The sequence below is a fragment of the Sebastes umbrosus genome, chromosome 5 (assembly GCF_015220745.1).
Source record: "Sebastes umbrosus isolate fSebUmb1 chromosome 5, fSebUmb1.pri, whole genome shotgun sequence".
Lineage (NCBI taxonomy): Eukaryota > Metazoa > Chordata > Actinopteri > Perciformes > Sebastidae > Sebastes > Sebastes umbrosus.
Genome location: NC_051273.1, coordinates 30,999,961 through 31,014,475, shown reverse-complemented (window position 1 = coordinate 31,014,475; position 14,515 = coordinate 30,999,961). Strand labels below are relative to the sequence as shown.

Genomic DNA, 14,515 nt, shown 5'->3' with positions numbered 1-14,515 from the left:
GTTAGATATTGTAGTCTCAGACACCAACTGGCTACACATTTTAGGTTTGAAATGCAACTTATGTTGGATATTGGTGTTTTTAAAGGGTATTTAAATTTATATATTAAAAGGAATATTATTTTACAGTCTAGGGCTGCAACTAAAACCCTTTACACACCAGGGGCGCGATGAATAAACAACACGAAAATGCGAAATACTCGCCTGCAAATGTTATATGTCTAGGGCTTTTATTGTGAAAGGTAAGAACGGAAGGAATGGATCTGGTATGCACTGCCTTTGTCAAGGTTGAAAAGAGTGATAAAGGTTGCCGTCCTGGTTTTGACTACGGAGCCTTCTTTCTGTTATTTCATAAATATATGACTCAACCGTTTCCGCAGAACGTGATTGGTCGATGCCTTTATTTGCAGTGCGAAAGCTCAGAAAATTGAGCTCATTCGGGGAAAAAAAATTACGTCGCTTTTTCGCTGCAAAATAATCATGTTCTCTGAAAAAACAACAGCTCAAAAAATTATATATATGTGCAAATTAAAAGCTCAAAATTATGTATTATTCATAATTTGGTCTATCAATAAATCTCAGAAATGAGTAAAAGGCGAATCACAAGTTCCCAGAGCGCAAGTTGACATGTTCAAATGGGTCGTTTTGTCCCATTAACAGTCCAAAACCCACAGATATTCTGTTTACTATCACATAAGACAAAGAAAAGCAGCAAATCCTTATCATCAAGAGTCTGGACCGAGAGGAGGTTTGGTCTTTTTTGCTTGAAAAATGGCTTACATGATTAATCATTTATCAAAATATTTGCTATTAATTTTCCATTGATTGACTTCTCTATTCTAGTCACACTTCTATGAGATGTAACTGCTGCTATATCTACATCCCATTTTGATATGCCTCCCAAACTAACCCTAATTAGACCAAGAGTAACTATCATGATGGTTATTTAAGAGAAACAGCCTCAAATTTAATAGTAACAGTAATTTACCAAGAAATTCGGCGGTTAACAAGATCATTAGAGAAGCAAAAGAACAGGATCTTGATCTTGAGGGAGCGGGCTGGTTCATTGTCAGATCACAGAGCCTCTATTAAAAACATATCTTTTTTCATGTTCACTGAACAGATGACAGGGCGGCCAATGAGAGAGCGGGAGGCTCCGTGTCTTAATGCCAAGAAAGTGGGAGCGCTAACGGGCCCTGATTAGCTCCGTTTATCTCTAATTAATTACCTTTACCTAATTAGATGCTCTGTTTCAGCTAGACATGGAGTCAAGTAGACTAGATTATTAGTGTGCTCATCGGGCCTTTATAAAGGGCTGAAATTAATGTTACGTGCAAAAGAATCCGCTGCTTTAATTGCACAGGTGTTGCCTTATGGCAACACTTCATCATCCACCGGCTCCCCAAGATTATTAGCAGGGATTCATACAAAGGGACTATTCTGTGAACTGCACCGTCGCAACAGCTCATTAGTTAGGCTTGTTATTGTATTATTTATTACATTTGGCCTTCCCCCATTGCCCATATTGATTCATAGACCCTATTTTTTTTACCTCCTCTTCTCCTTGGCTGTCTGTTATTTCATAGCCAGTTAGTGAGTCTAATTTCAAAGCCTGTTTTTCGCAGAACACCAGAAGCCATAAAGACGGAAGAAGCGGATGAGTGTGTTTTCACACTTGCATCTCTTTTATGAAGAAAAGCCTCGATACATTTTCAAATAGCTTTCCTTGATAAACAAGAAAAACACAACACAAAGACTGTGGCAAAATTAATTTGATGATAACTAACTTAACATTGATAAAATTACACATTGAAATCCCCAGTGTGGGTTTTGTGGAGAATATTTTGAGAATACACAGATTTGTGAAGAGTTAGGCTAACAAGGCTCTTTGTATTTTCTTCATTGTGACCCCAAATATCAATCTGTTATACATACAGTATATTTTAAACATAAACTTCCCATTTATTGCTGCAAAATGTGTTTTCGTATCATTTTGAAGGTAATATTCTGTAACCTGAAGCCCAAATAATTTGGGAAAGTGTCATGCTAACATTTTTTGGATACCACAAAAAGCATTCATTGTAAACTTAAAGGAGTAGTTTGACAACTTGAGAAAAACACACATATGCTTTGCGGCGGAGTTAGATGAGAGGATCGGTACCACTCTCAAATCTGGCCGTTAAATATAAGACTTCAGCCAGCAGACGGTTGGCTTAACTTAGCACAAAGACTAGAGATGGAAACAACTAGCCTGGCTCTGTCCAAAGGTATCAAAATCTTGCTTCTAAAGCTCACTAATTGACACGTCTCCTACCATTGGACAGAGCCAGGTTAGCTGTTTCCAGTCTCTGTGCTAAGCTAAGCTAAGCTAAGCAGCTACTGGCTCCAGGTAAGCATATCAGCCCCGTCTCCGACAAAATTACGTTCCCACACAACTAAACTGCATTTTCAATTACGTTCGGAGGGAAACATATTTCCTCCTGGATTACGGTCGTGGTTTTAAACAGGTGGTTAACGTTGTAAATTTAAACAAAACAAAAAACACAACAAAACTACTTAGTTAGGTTTAGTTAAAAAGTAGCCTCGTCAAAGTTCACGTGATAATAACGCGTTAGCCCAAATTCATTTTAACGGCACTAATTTCTTTAACACATTAACACAACTTGCGTTTTTTAGGTTGCAGCGGGCTCAGTTTTAAAAGAGAGAAGATACTGACATCATATGAAACTAGAAAACCTAAGGAATCCATTGGTACCAACCATGTCATACTAGCTTGTCAAGAAGGAGGCTAAATAACGCTCCAAAAAACTGGCATAGCCATTTTCAAATGGGGCCCCTTGACCTCTGACCTCACGATATGTGAATGAAAATGGGTTCTATGGGTACCCACGAGTCTCCCCTTTACAGACATGCCCACTTTATGATAATCACATGCAGTTTGGGGGCAAGTCATAGTCAAGTCAGCACACTGACACACGTTGGGCTTGAGTTTGCCATGTTATGATTTGAACATCAATTTTATGCTAAATGCAGTACCTGTGAGGGTTTCTGGACAATATTTGTCATTGTTTTGTGTTGTTAATTGATTTCCAATATTAAATAAATACATACATTTGCATAAAGCAGCATATTTGCCCACTCCCATGTTGATAAGAGTATTAAATACTTCAAATCTCCCTTTAAGGTACATTTTGAACAGATAAAAAAAATTGCGATTAATTTGCGATTAACTATGGACAATCATGCGATTAATCACGATTAAATATTTGAATCGATTGACAGCCCTAGTAAAAATGCATCATGGTTTGGCTTAAAATGCCTAGAAACAAAACTAAACTAAAAAACGCAACAAAACTACTCCGTACTAACTACTAAAAAACATCATGGTATGGTATGGTATGATATGGTATGGTAAATTATAATAACACTAAACTCTATACAAGAGAGCAAATAAGTGCATTTCCAAAAATGTTGAATGATTGCCTTAACTAGCTGATCCGCTACACTCTAGTTCAGCGGAATGAAGGTTATTCATAATAATGAAATGTGCATAACAATGGCATGTGGCCTATTGAAACCCCAGAACAAAGCTTATTCAAAGCTGCCATGTACACTGAATTTGAAAATCTCCATCTCCATTGTTCTGGGTCATAATGGGTCCAAGCTGGCTGCAGCCATTTGTAAAATATATGTCACAGTGCACTGTCAGTTTAAACATTTTTTTTAAATTACAAGACAATATTTTTGAGAACCGGAATGGCTCCGACAATAACATTTGTGTGGTGAAGAGGTCCATGACAGAAACAAATAAAAATGCCTTTAATTGGCAGTGGCAGCGGCTGAAGCTAAACATTTTTTTTTTTTTTCCAATCTGATTGCAATGGGTTTCTCTCCAGCTCCACCAGCTGTTTTTTTTCCCCTATTCTCCTCCAATCTCGCGTCGTGTTGTTCCGGGGGAAAAGCGAGGCTGACAGCTTGAGGAAGTCTGATGTCCTGGCACTTATAGCCCTGGCAAAGGAGTGGATAATGCAGTGAAGTGAGGGATGTGGAGACGGAGAGAGAGACAGAGAGAGAGAGAGAGAGAGAGAGAAAGAGAGCCTGAGGGAAGCAGACTACTGCACATGCATATGGTCCTCTCCTGGTTAGCTTCTCCACCGCTTCCTCCTCACCACTTATGGCCCCTCGCAACCCCGTCTTATGGCACCTTTGCCAATAAGAATGGGCAAGGCAGCTGTAACCAAGCATGCTCAAGGCCACTGACCTGGAAACGTGGCTCAACCTAGCAAGCCCACTCACTAGCCCCTACTGGATTTGTATGGCCGGGAGAATGCGAACCCCCCTCCCCTCCTACTTCATATCACACTGCCCATAACACTCAGCTTACTGGCAGTGTTATTATCTTCCTAAAATGCAAGTGCAAACGCCCAGTCTAAATATGTATACGAGCGTGACAAGGCAGATTAAAGTGTCAATATCCTCCAACACAGTTTGTCATGTTAGCATCAAGTATCAGCGTTAAGTGAAGTGAACGCTTCAAAAGCGTCGCGAGTCAAGAGTCTGTGTTTGAGGGGTTTCTTTAAGGTGCTCGACTATAATTGTCTTTAGTTGGCTGTGATGGATATATTAAGATAAATTTCCGACTGCACCTCCCCCCCCCCCCCCTTCCTCTGTCTTTACTTTATTTCATCACACGTCTGTAAGATATCACACGGTGTGACAATTTCTTAACAAGCCACACTTCAAATTTATTCAACAATAGTCCATCACTTCAGCAAATTTCTCTCAGAGAAAGAAAAAAAAAAAAAAAAACGGGCACGCCATGTTTGTTCAATGGCTCGGAATGAGTGAAATTAACAAAGATGATGTGACACTATCTGTCATCAGCCATTACAAATCAATGGGCTCTCCGCACCCGCTCGGGCGTATTCCCAGTGGTTTTACTTCCTTAAAAGTACAGCAGGTATTTTAATGCGCGATGAAAGGCTCGCTTCATAGCCGAGCATGAAATATGAGGGACATGTGACGACGGCGACGCGACCCCCCTGTCTCAGAAGCCGCTCGCCGCGAGACGAGACGGGGAAATCAAGCGTCACTTTTGAGATGTGACGACGGGCTTTAAAACTGAAGTATCTTAACTTGTGTCACGTTTAGAAACAATTAGAGCCCATTTGATGTTTGATGGTGGAGCGGAGGGGGGGGGGATGCTCATTTTAGACGTTTAGCATTTCAAGTACGCTGACACATTCGACTTAAGACACTTCTACTGATGGTGTAATGACAGACATTGCTTTAGCTTGTCTTACACCTGCGTCGTAATCAACCTACTTCAGCATAAAACAAGTAGCGGTGACCTAAATTTGCTCCATATCGCCCATTGATGTTACTTCTTTTATTCTATTATGATACATATACATATGACAACATGGCACTGATTTGAAGTGGGATGTTGTTTGCTTGATCATTTATTTCTGAACTTCTTTAGTGAAAAAGTTGCATGAAGGCCCCTCTGCCAGACAAAAGGTCACTCCGCCAAGAGCACAGAGAACATTCTCCCACTTCCCATCCCATTTCTTTAGAAGTGTGGGTGGAGCGTAGGGGGTGTCTCTCACACTCTCTCTCCCTGACACACTCCCGCCGCACTGCTGTCCTCAGCATCTCCGTGGGGCGGTGACTAATTGCCCCCGTAAATCACTGTGCGGGCCGCGCGATCCTCCGTTTATTTTTCCTGACAGTAATTTAGTGCTTGCTCTTTTACACACTTGTCATCGCGTGTTTTTCCTCACATTAGAGGCTGGTGGAAAAAGGACGGTAATTAACGGCGCGACGCGCGCTCGCCACGGCTCTTTCATCATAGTGTGATAATTGTGCTCCTTGTCTGTCACAGTAACCTCTCAGTTTCCCCTGGAACTCGCCCGGTGCTATTTGTCAACCCTGAGAAATAGGAAGGATTCCGGGGGCCCTGGCTGCGATTCGGCTCGCCTCGCTACCGGTTTTCCTATTTGTATCAAGGCTGGGTCATTTATATTTCACACAAAACTTGTCAAAAATATTAGCCTTATCCTGCACAGGAAGATAAAAGATATATGGTAAACACACCTGAGTGCTTGATAGCTGAGGAGTTCCACACCCTCCTCCTCCTCCTTTTTTTTTTACTTCCTTAGTCCTTTTTATTCCAGAAAGGAGGGGAGGTCGCAGAGGAGTTGGCAGGGACAGCCTAATAAACAGTCCTTCCATTCATAGTGCTGAGATGCAAAAGCCAGGGCAGTGGGGAAGCGCAGAACAGCTGAGGCCGTAGAAAACCCATTCAATGAACTAATCTATTTACAGGAAAGCCCAGTTCACTCATCTCTTTAGAATTTACAGTGGAATAATGCAGCTCGTACGCTGTAACATGTCATATTCTATTTTTATCAGCTGCGGGCAGGTGATTCACTGTCTACCTTGTTATCCTCTGCTGTTCCGCGCTGGGGATGCACAGTATCCATCACCCATAACCTGCACCCCAGAGGTTAAGTCATCAATAACTTTGCTGCTGAAAATATTGCAGAGGACTCGGAGGTTTGCGTAAGGTCCTTTGACTGGCTGTCCACGTCCCGCTCCGCGTCCCCCCCCCCCCACACCGCCCCCGCTGCACCCCCTTCTTCCCAACTTCTCCCGGGTTTTTTAATATCTTTATTCTCCTGTCACAGACAGGGGCTAATGGGATGTGTGGTCAAGATTTCAGGATCCATCACTGGCTTGCTGAAGAATTAGCATGGGCCCCATGCATCACCTGCCAGAGCTGTCAGGCCCGCTGTCTACCGCGCTTCATTATAGCGCTGGCACTGTGCTGCCTGTCTCCCCTCTGCGCTCGCTTCTCCCCAGCCAGGAACCACGGCCGGGGGAAGGAGAGAAAAAAAAAAAAAAAAAAGGCCCTGCCACGCCCCTCAATGTCAGCCCCGGTCACCAGCCACTAAATTAGGATACACTGTCGCGCTTTTAGGAATTAGGAAGAGGGATGCGGACGGAGCTTCTGTCTGCCGAGGATGCTCTCGGAGACAAGCGGTTCTCCCTCCCTCCTCTTATCCTTTCACTCCTCCTTCTCTCTGTGACATAAGTGTTCTTTATCAGGAGGAAAAAAAGTCTTTAAAAACTATTAGGGTAATTAAGCAGCATTTGGCCCCTGTCGCGCTGAAGGAACTGTTTGATTACTCATGTCCCTCTGGTTGGGAGTAGAGGGTACTGCTCTCGTTTTTTGGTGGCTAACCCCCTTGTGCCTCGTTCAGAGCCTGGACCCAGAAAAACCCCCTCGAGAGCCATTCTTTATGTCTCCTCTGCAGCGCAGATTAGACCGGCAGTGCTAAGAAGGTCACAGCGAAAATGAAGAGAGCAAAGCAGGACTACAGCTGGGGACCCTGCCCCGGTTCCTTTTCCCTCTCCCTCTTATTAGCAAATCAAAGCTGCCTCCAGAAAGATTCACACTCCTCACCTGATTTTGTCCTTTTCCGCTAATCACATAGCCACTTTGCCTTGACTGACAGTTTTCTTTATAATTGGCCCATGATCTGGCGAGGATCTAATAACCAGAAAATCCCCTCTGAGGGTCCGCCGGGCTTGGACGACCTGTCTACACACACACATACACACACAGGCAGTGCCTCCACCATCCCCCTAACACCATCTGCAAAGGGCCGTTGCCATGCCACACTGTTTGTGCACAACGGCGGCGAGCTAATCTTAACGTTCAATAATGGTGTGAATATTCAATGAGCAGCCCAGGCTGAGGATCCACAGTAGCACACTCTAATTACTGTTCATTTGCCAGAGTATCAAAGCCTAATTACTGTTCATTTTAATGCTCGAGAGAGAAGGGAGGAGAGTCAAGGCAGGGTTAGAGGAAGATGCCCTCCAGAGATCAGTCAGTCAGTCTTTATCCGTCTCTCTCTCTCTCTCTCGCTGTCTCTTCTCTTACACTGTCTTTGTGCGTGCCAGGCGGCGCTCGTGTCTGCGCACATCCTGCGTGTATTCTGTGTGTTTTTATTGTGCGAGCAAACATTCAGAATTTCTTCAAACAAACACGTTAATCAATCACAGAGACAGCTTAGAGGAGAGAGAGAGAGAGAGAGAGAGAAAAGACATGAGAGCACGAGACGAAGGCGAGAGACAGGGTCCATAATCCTGAGCTTATTGTTTCTTTTCCCTTTTTTATCTGTTTAATGTGTTTTGGGTAAATATCAGACAAGGGAAGGGAGGGGACTGCCGTCATATTGTCTTTGCCTTCACCAGAAGAAAGCTCCCTTTTTTTTTCTTCTTCTTCTTCCCTCTCACCTAATCCTGACAGAAGCCACCACCATCACTATCTGCCACCCGTTTGACAGTTTCTGTCACCAATTAGCAGCTAAATCAGCATCTCCCCAAACACGAAAACGAGGCAATTTATATGTCTTATAAATTATTATTTAGCGCTTGTCTAAGTGGGTTTTCTTCTCTTCTCATTCACACTCTTTACTCCTTCACATTAGACTGCAATGCAGTCGGCGGCTCGCCAGCCCTCTCAGATGTGCGGGCTCCCCGCGTCGGCGCAGGAGGCCCCTATGGGCGGGGAAATAAACCCTGTCTTCCCCTATCAGGAAGTTTGTCTTGTGAATTTTCCACCCCTTGCTCTGCGAAATTTACAAGGCATCGACAACCCCCTTTAATGAGGCGCGCCAAGCTGTTCGCCGGCTTTCCCCGTGATAGGATGTTAAATGGAAAGCTGCGTGCAACACGCGCGGTTTGTTATCATTCAATCTGCTTGAGACCGCAAACTGGTCATTATCCAGCCATTATTTTCCTTGATTTACAATCGCGGGTGGAGGAGGCGATCGCTGGGGCTTGTTCTCCCCTCGGTGGGACGGATTGGAACCAGCTTGAAAATTTGCATTTACATGATCCGGCTGAGCAGCTTATTAGATCTGGATATTTATTTTCCACTTAAACCGATGTTTGATTACACTTTAATAAAGAAGGGGGAAACCAGTGAGCTGGCTGGGACTGACTGATCCTGCCCAGTGGTTTCTTTGGGATTTTAGTGTAATGAAATGAGAGGGACAAAAGATTAGAGTTTATAACAGAGACGCAGATGAAGATGATAAGTAGGACAACAACGAGGGGATGCAGGGGGAAGACCCTGTAAAAAAATCACATCCGTTCCCTCAACACGGCTAAACTGTTATTGTCTGAGAAAAAGGAAATCATAAAGGATAACAAAGATACTAGAGGTTCAACCTGCTGTTAGGAAGGAAGATACCAAACATCCACCCTATAAAATATGTCACCATCCACAACAAACAGCACTGCAGAGGCGTCTCTGTGCAGTACCAAAGTGTAACAACACAGTCAAATTTATCACACAAGTCTATGAGGACCAAACAGAGACTTGAGGGATTTCACCTCAACAGTTTAATACTGTTGAGAGCTCAGTAATGTATTCTAATGAAATACGAGTAATTGCACCAACTAGTAGAAAAAGAGCATAATTTGCTCTAAGGCATCCACTGAAGATTGTTTTCATTATCGGTTAATCTGCTTATTATTCTCATGAAAAGATAAATCGTTGGTTTGAAAAAGTGTCAGAAAACAGTAAAAAAAAAAAAAGCCAATCATAATGTCATATTGTTTGTTTTATCCAACCAATGCACCAAAACCTATAAAGGATATTCAGTTTATTATCATAAAAAACAAAGAAAAAGCAGAAAATCCTCACAATTTGGAAGCTGGAGCCAGAAAATAAATGCCTAAAAAAAACAATTAATTATTCAATTATCAAAATATTTGATGATTTTTCAGTTGAGTCAATCAGATAATTGAGAGATTGTTTCAGTTTTAATGTGCACTGGGGTTGCCCGATATGATGTTAGGCTGTCAAAGTTAACGGTTAAATGCAAATTCGTATTAACGCCACTAACTTCTTTAACGCATTAACACAACTTGCGATTTTTAAGTTGTAGCGAGCTCAGGTTTAAAGCTAGAGTATAGATACTGATATCATACGAAACTACTTTTTAAAAGGAGTCTCTTGACCTCTGACCTCAAGATATGTGAATGTAAATGGGTTCTATGGGTACCCACGAATCTCCCCTTTACAGACATGCCCACTTTATGATAATCACATGCAGTTTGGGGCAAGTCATAGTCAAGTCAGCACACTGACACACTGACAGCTGTTGTTACCTGTTGGGCTGCAGTTTGCCATGTTATGATTTGAGCATATTTTTTATGCTAAATGCAGTACCTGTGAGGGTTTCTGGACAATATTCGGCATTGTTTTGTTGTTAATTAATTTCCAATAATATATATATACATACATTTGAATAAGCAAGCATATTTGCCCACTCCCATGTTGATAAGGGTATTAAATACTTGACTAATCTCCCTTTAAAAGGTACATTTTAAACTGATAAAGAATGTGAGAATCATTTGTGATTAATGGTGATTAACTATGGACAATCGTGCGATTAATCGTGATTACATACTGTATTTTAATTGACTGACAGCCCTAGTTGATATACATGTATAACGCGAGATGATAGAAATTTCTCAGCTGTTAAGAGAGTTTTCTATTCACGACTCCTCTATGGCAGTATTGGATTTACAGGATTTATTGTAGCAATGTGATGAAGTATATTTAGATGTCCTGCATTTACAGATCCCCTTCAGACATATTATAAGGCTTATAGAAATACCCTGCTTTGAATAATAATTTGTGTTGTTGGGTAACAGCAACCTTATTAAAAACTCACAAATTATATCTAATCCTTCTTTCTCATGTTCAAAAAAATGTGAGGGCTGGGCAATATATCAATACTATAACGATATTGTGATATGAGACTTGATATCGTCTTTGATTTTGGATCTCGTAATATGCGTAGGTGTTGTCTTTTCTTGCTTTAAAAGGCTGCATTACAATAAACTAAACTAATCTGAATTTACCAGACTGTAATGGCTGTTCTATTATTTACCTTTACCCACTTAGTCATTATATCTACATTACTTTGTATTTATCAAAAATCTCATTGTGTAAATATTTTTGTAAAATCACCAGTGGTCAACACTATAATATCGTTGTGGTATTTGGTAAAAAATATTGTGATATTTGATTTTCTCCATATTGCTCTGCCCTAGCCTAAATAATATATAAGAGATAGATAAATGTTCTTCATTGATCCCAAATTGGGAAATTATTGTGTTACAGCAGCAGGTTAACCAGGCAATGCACCGGAACAGTAAATAAAATGTACATATCAACAGTAGAGAAATATATCTATAGAATACACAATAAAAAGATTATTAGAATACACTATAAATATACCCGACTACTACAACTAGCTTAACAAATCTAAAATATGAATATTGAAGAATAACAAACTATATACATTAGCAAAGTGTGCAATAACATACTATATACAGTATATATATATATATATATATATATATATATATATATACACACACACATATACATATATACACAATATACTTTATATACAATAACATACTATATACATACACACTATATATATTTATATACACAGAGAGAGAGAGAGACAGAGAGAGAGACAGAGAGAGAGAGAGAGAGAGAGAGAGAGGAGAGAGAGAGAGAGAGAGAGAGAGAGAGAGAGAGAGAGAGAGGTATTGAAATATAAAATGATATCCAGTCAGTGCTAGAAATTTGTTTCCACATCATCCACCTCTAATGAAAAGTATGGTCTGGAGTTCAGCCAAAAGACTATAAAATGACTCAAATGTTTTGTACATGTCTCTAGGGCCAGTAGTAAAAACTACCGGCTACAGCTTATTGAATAACTATTGACACCGACTACACAAAAACAAATCCTGTCCCACCTGACAGGACGTATGGGAATATAAAACAAATGAGCATGTCAGCCAAAGCAAAAATGGAAAATACTACGAGACCACAAGCCGTAATTGCTTATGGACATTTGCTTTAAGCCAAGTGATGTTACGCTTGACTTAATCAATATTTGCCTTGAGAAGCCATTCATAACCAAGTCACAGTTGATGAATAAGTCACAATAGTAGAGTGCATCTCTGGTGTAAAGCGAAAGGTCACGATCCGCAGTGGGGGCGGTGTGAGCTTCATGGACACGCTGGCTCATTTCTGGACTTCAAGATGATGCATGTGATCCGAACAATGGGCTTATTTACGCCGCGGACACTAGAGGCAGCGCACCTCACAGACAGCCGGCAAAAGGTTGATAGCCGACACTTTGTGAAATCATAAACTTTAGTAAGAACTTCACTAACACAAACACACACACCTTTTCCCACACACATTCTGTGCATAAATCCTCTCTCCCAGTTCCTGTAACTACTGCTTGTTGTCCGCCGAGCAGCTCAGGCACACACAGAGAAAATGCAGAGGTGAGCCTTTGGCCTGGAGTGCCCCTCATTTAAGACGATCGACAAAATCAATAAAGTGAAGTATGTTTCCTTCGCTCTTTTGGCTCCGTTCCCGCTCCTGAAGCATTCCCTCAAGTAACCTACTCCAGCTGAGTTCTGTTACTGCAGCTCTGCCCCCACGTGTATACATCCTCAACCACTCTGTCTTCCCCTCAGCAAATCAAAACTCCACCAACACAAACTATATGGTGCTCTTTTAATGGTTCACGCAGCGGTGGAAAACAAGCCGAGCCCCGACACAAATGCCAGAGAACGATGTCAAAAGCTTCTGTTTTGGACTGAAACCCTGTGCTATTACACATCCACTTGTACTTATCATTCCTCTACGAGTCAGACAAAAGCTAATGCCAACATGTCAATTACAGGAGCGGAGAAAGTGTAACTGAGAAAACATGAGACATGTAGGCACATCTAGCACCTAAATGATGATGCAATGTAGAGAAACTTTACTATCCATTGTTTCCACATGATGTCACAGCAGCTATTGGCATATTTCTTTTAGCCATTTTGAATTCCTCTTTTTGAAAGTCATGATTAAATTTAATGACAAAACAAGACTAAAGGCTTTTTCACACGGGGGGGGGGGGGCGTGGCAAATAAACAACGCGAAATGCGAAATAGTCGACTGCGAATATTATATGACTATAGGGTTTTTATTGTTTCATCCCAATCCAACCGATAGTTGTTGAGACATTCCACTAAAAAGAAGAAAGATTACCAGAGTTATTATCATAAACTACATATAAAAAGTGGATGTAGTCACCCATTGGTTTGTGGACTGCCGTTTTGAAGCCCCCTGCTGGCTATGAGAAAGAATGCAGGTTTAAGGCACTTCCACATTGACTTCACTTTTCAGACTCAGAGGTTGCCCACTGATCATTATGGACTTATCCTCTTGGAACAATGAATGTACAAAGTTTTAACGGATAACTGGAAGATTTGACCTACTGGTCCTGCTAGAAGAAGAGTCAGCAGATCACCAAGATCATTATGATTTATCTTCTTGAGACTATAATGTCTGTCTCAATCCCTTCAAAAGTTGATGAGATATAAAAAGTGAAATTTATCCCAACTCAGTATCTGGGATTAGTAAATAGAGTGAAGTAATTTGGTTCTGTATTAATGGTCCCGTGATCACCATTCCCCCCCTCTTTTGCACTATTTCCTGTGTAACCCTCTCTGCTATAAATAAAAAAACACCATAAAGATAATCTCTTAAAACAGATGATGCTTCACCACAAAGCTCTTGTGCTGAACCATCAACAGTTTCAATAAATATCACATAAGAGAAAATGGTGCTGCTTTGCCTCTTTTTTTTTTTTTATTCCCAGTATGCCCAATTAGCTAGCACCTTGCTGGGTGTGCGCTCTCACCATTGGTTACTGTACAAATGGGAGGGGGACTGAATAAATCTTGGGATTTGAAGTCTTTGATTGATACAGAGACATCCCCGGGCTGTGTACTCATCCACAGAAAAGTAAATCAACAGTAAAAAATATACAGGTACGAAAAACTGCTGTTCTGTTTTCACATATTTTTTTGTCAGTGAGAGAGATTCATTTGTGTATGATTACAAAATCAATACTTCTAACACATCAGTCAGTCATCAGGAACTGGCTTTGCTTTTCTATAATATATACAGTATATTCATTGCACACATACCTGGTTAGCAGGCTATGGCGTAGGACTCAGTAGTGACATCTTTCATGAATGGTTGCCTCTGTCCAGCACCGCCTGCCAAAACAAAAGTGTGTTAGCTGTGATTTGCTACTTTTACATTCCAGAAAGAGTTTGATATTTTAACTTTCTTGCCGAGAGTTAGATGACAAGATTGATACCACTCATGTCTGTACACTAAATATGAAGCTACAGCCAGGAGATGGTTATCTTAGCATAGTTTAGACTGGAAACAGGGTGAAACAGCTAGCCTGGCTCTGTCTAACAGCAGCTCTGATGCTTACTAATTGACACATTATATCTTGTTTGTTTTATCTGTACAAAAACTGTAATTTTTTTTTTTTGTATTTCCCATACAGACATGAGGGTTGTATATTGGGCACTTAAAAAAATCAACGCA

At 41.1% G+C, this 14,515-nt stretch overlaps 1 protein-coding gene across 9 annotated transcripts in view; it reads right to left on the bottom strand.

The window, feature by feature from the left end:
- The window catches only part of barhl2 (BarH-like homeobox 2), a 68,504-nt gene that overhangs the window by 43,019 nt on the left and 10,970 nt on the right, over positions 1-14,515 (bottom strand). For all 9 annotated transcript variants that reach the window (XM_037771131.1, XM_037771133.1, XM_037771134.1 and 6 more), the window contains one exon: positions 14,101-14,172. The gene's annotated coding sequence lies outside the window, so the exon portion shown is untranslated. The remainder of the gene's footprint in view (positions 1-14,100; positions 14,173-14,515) is intronic.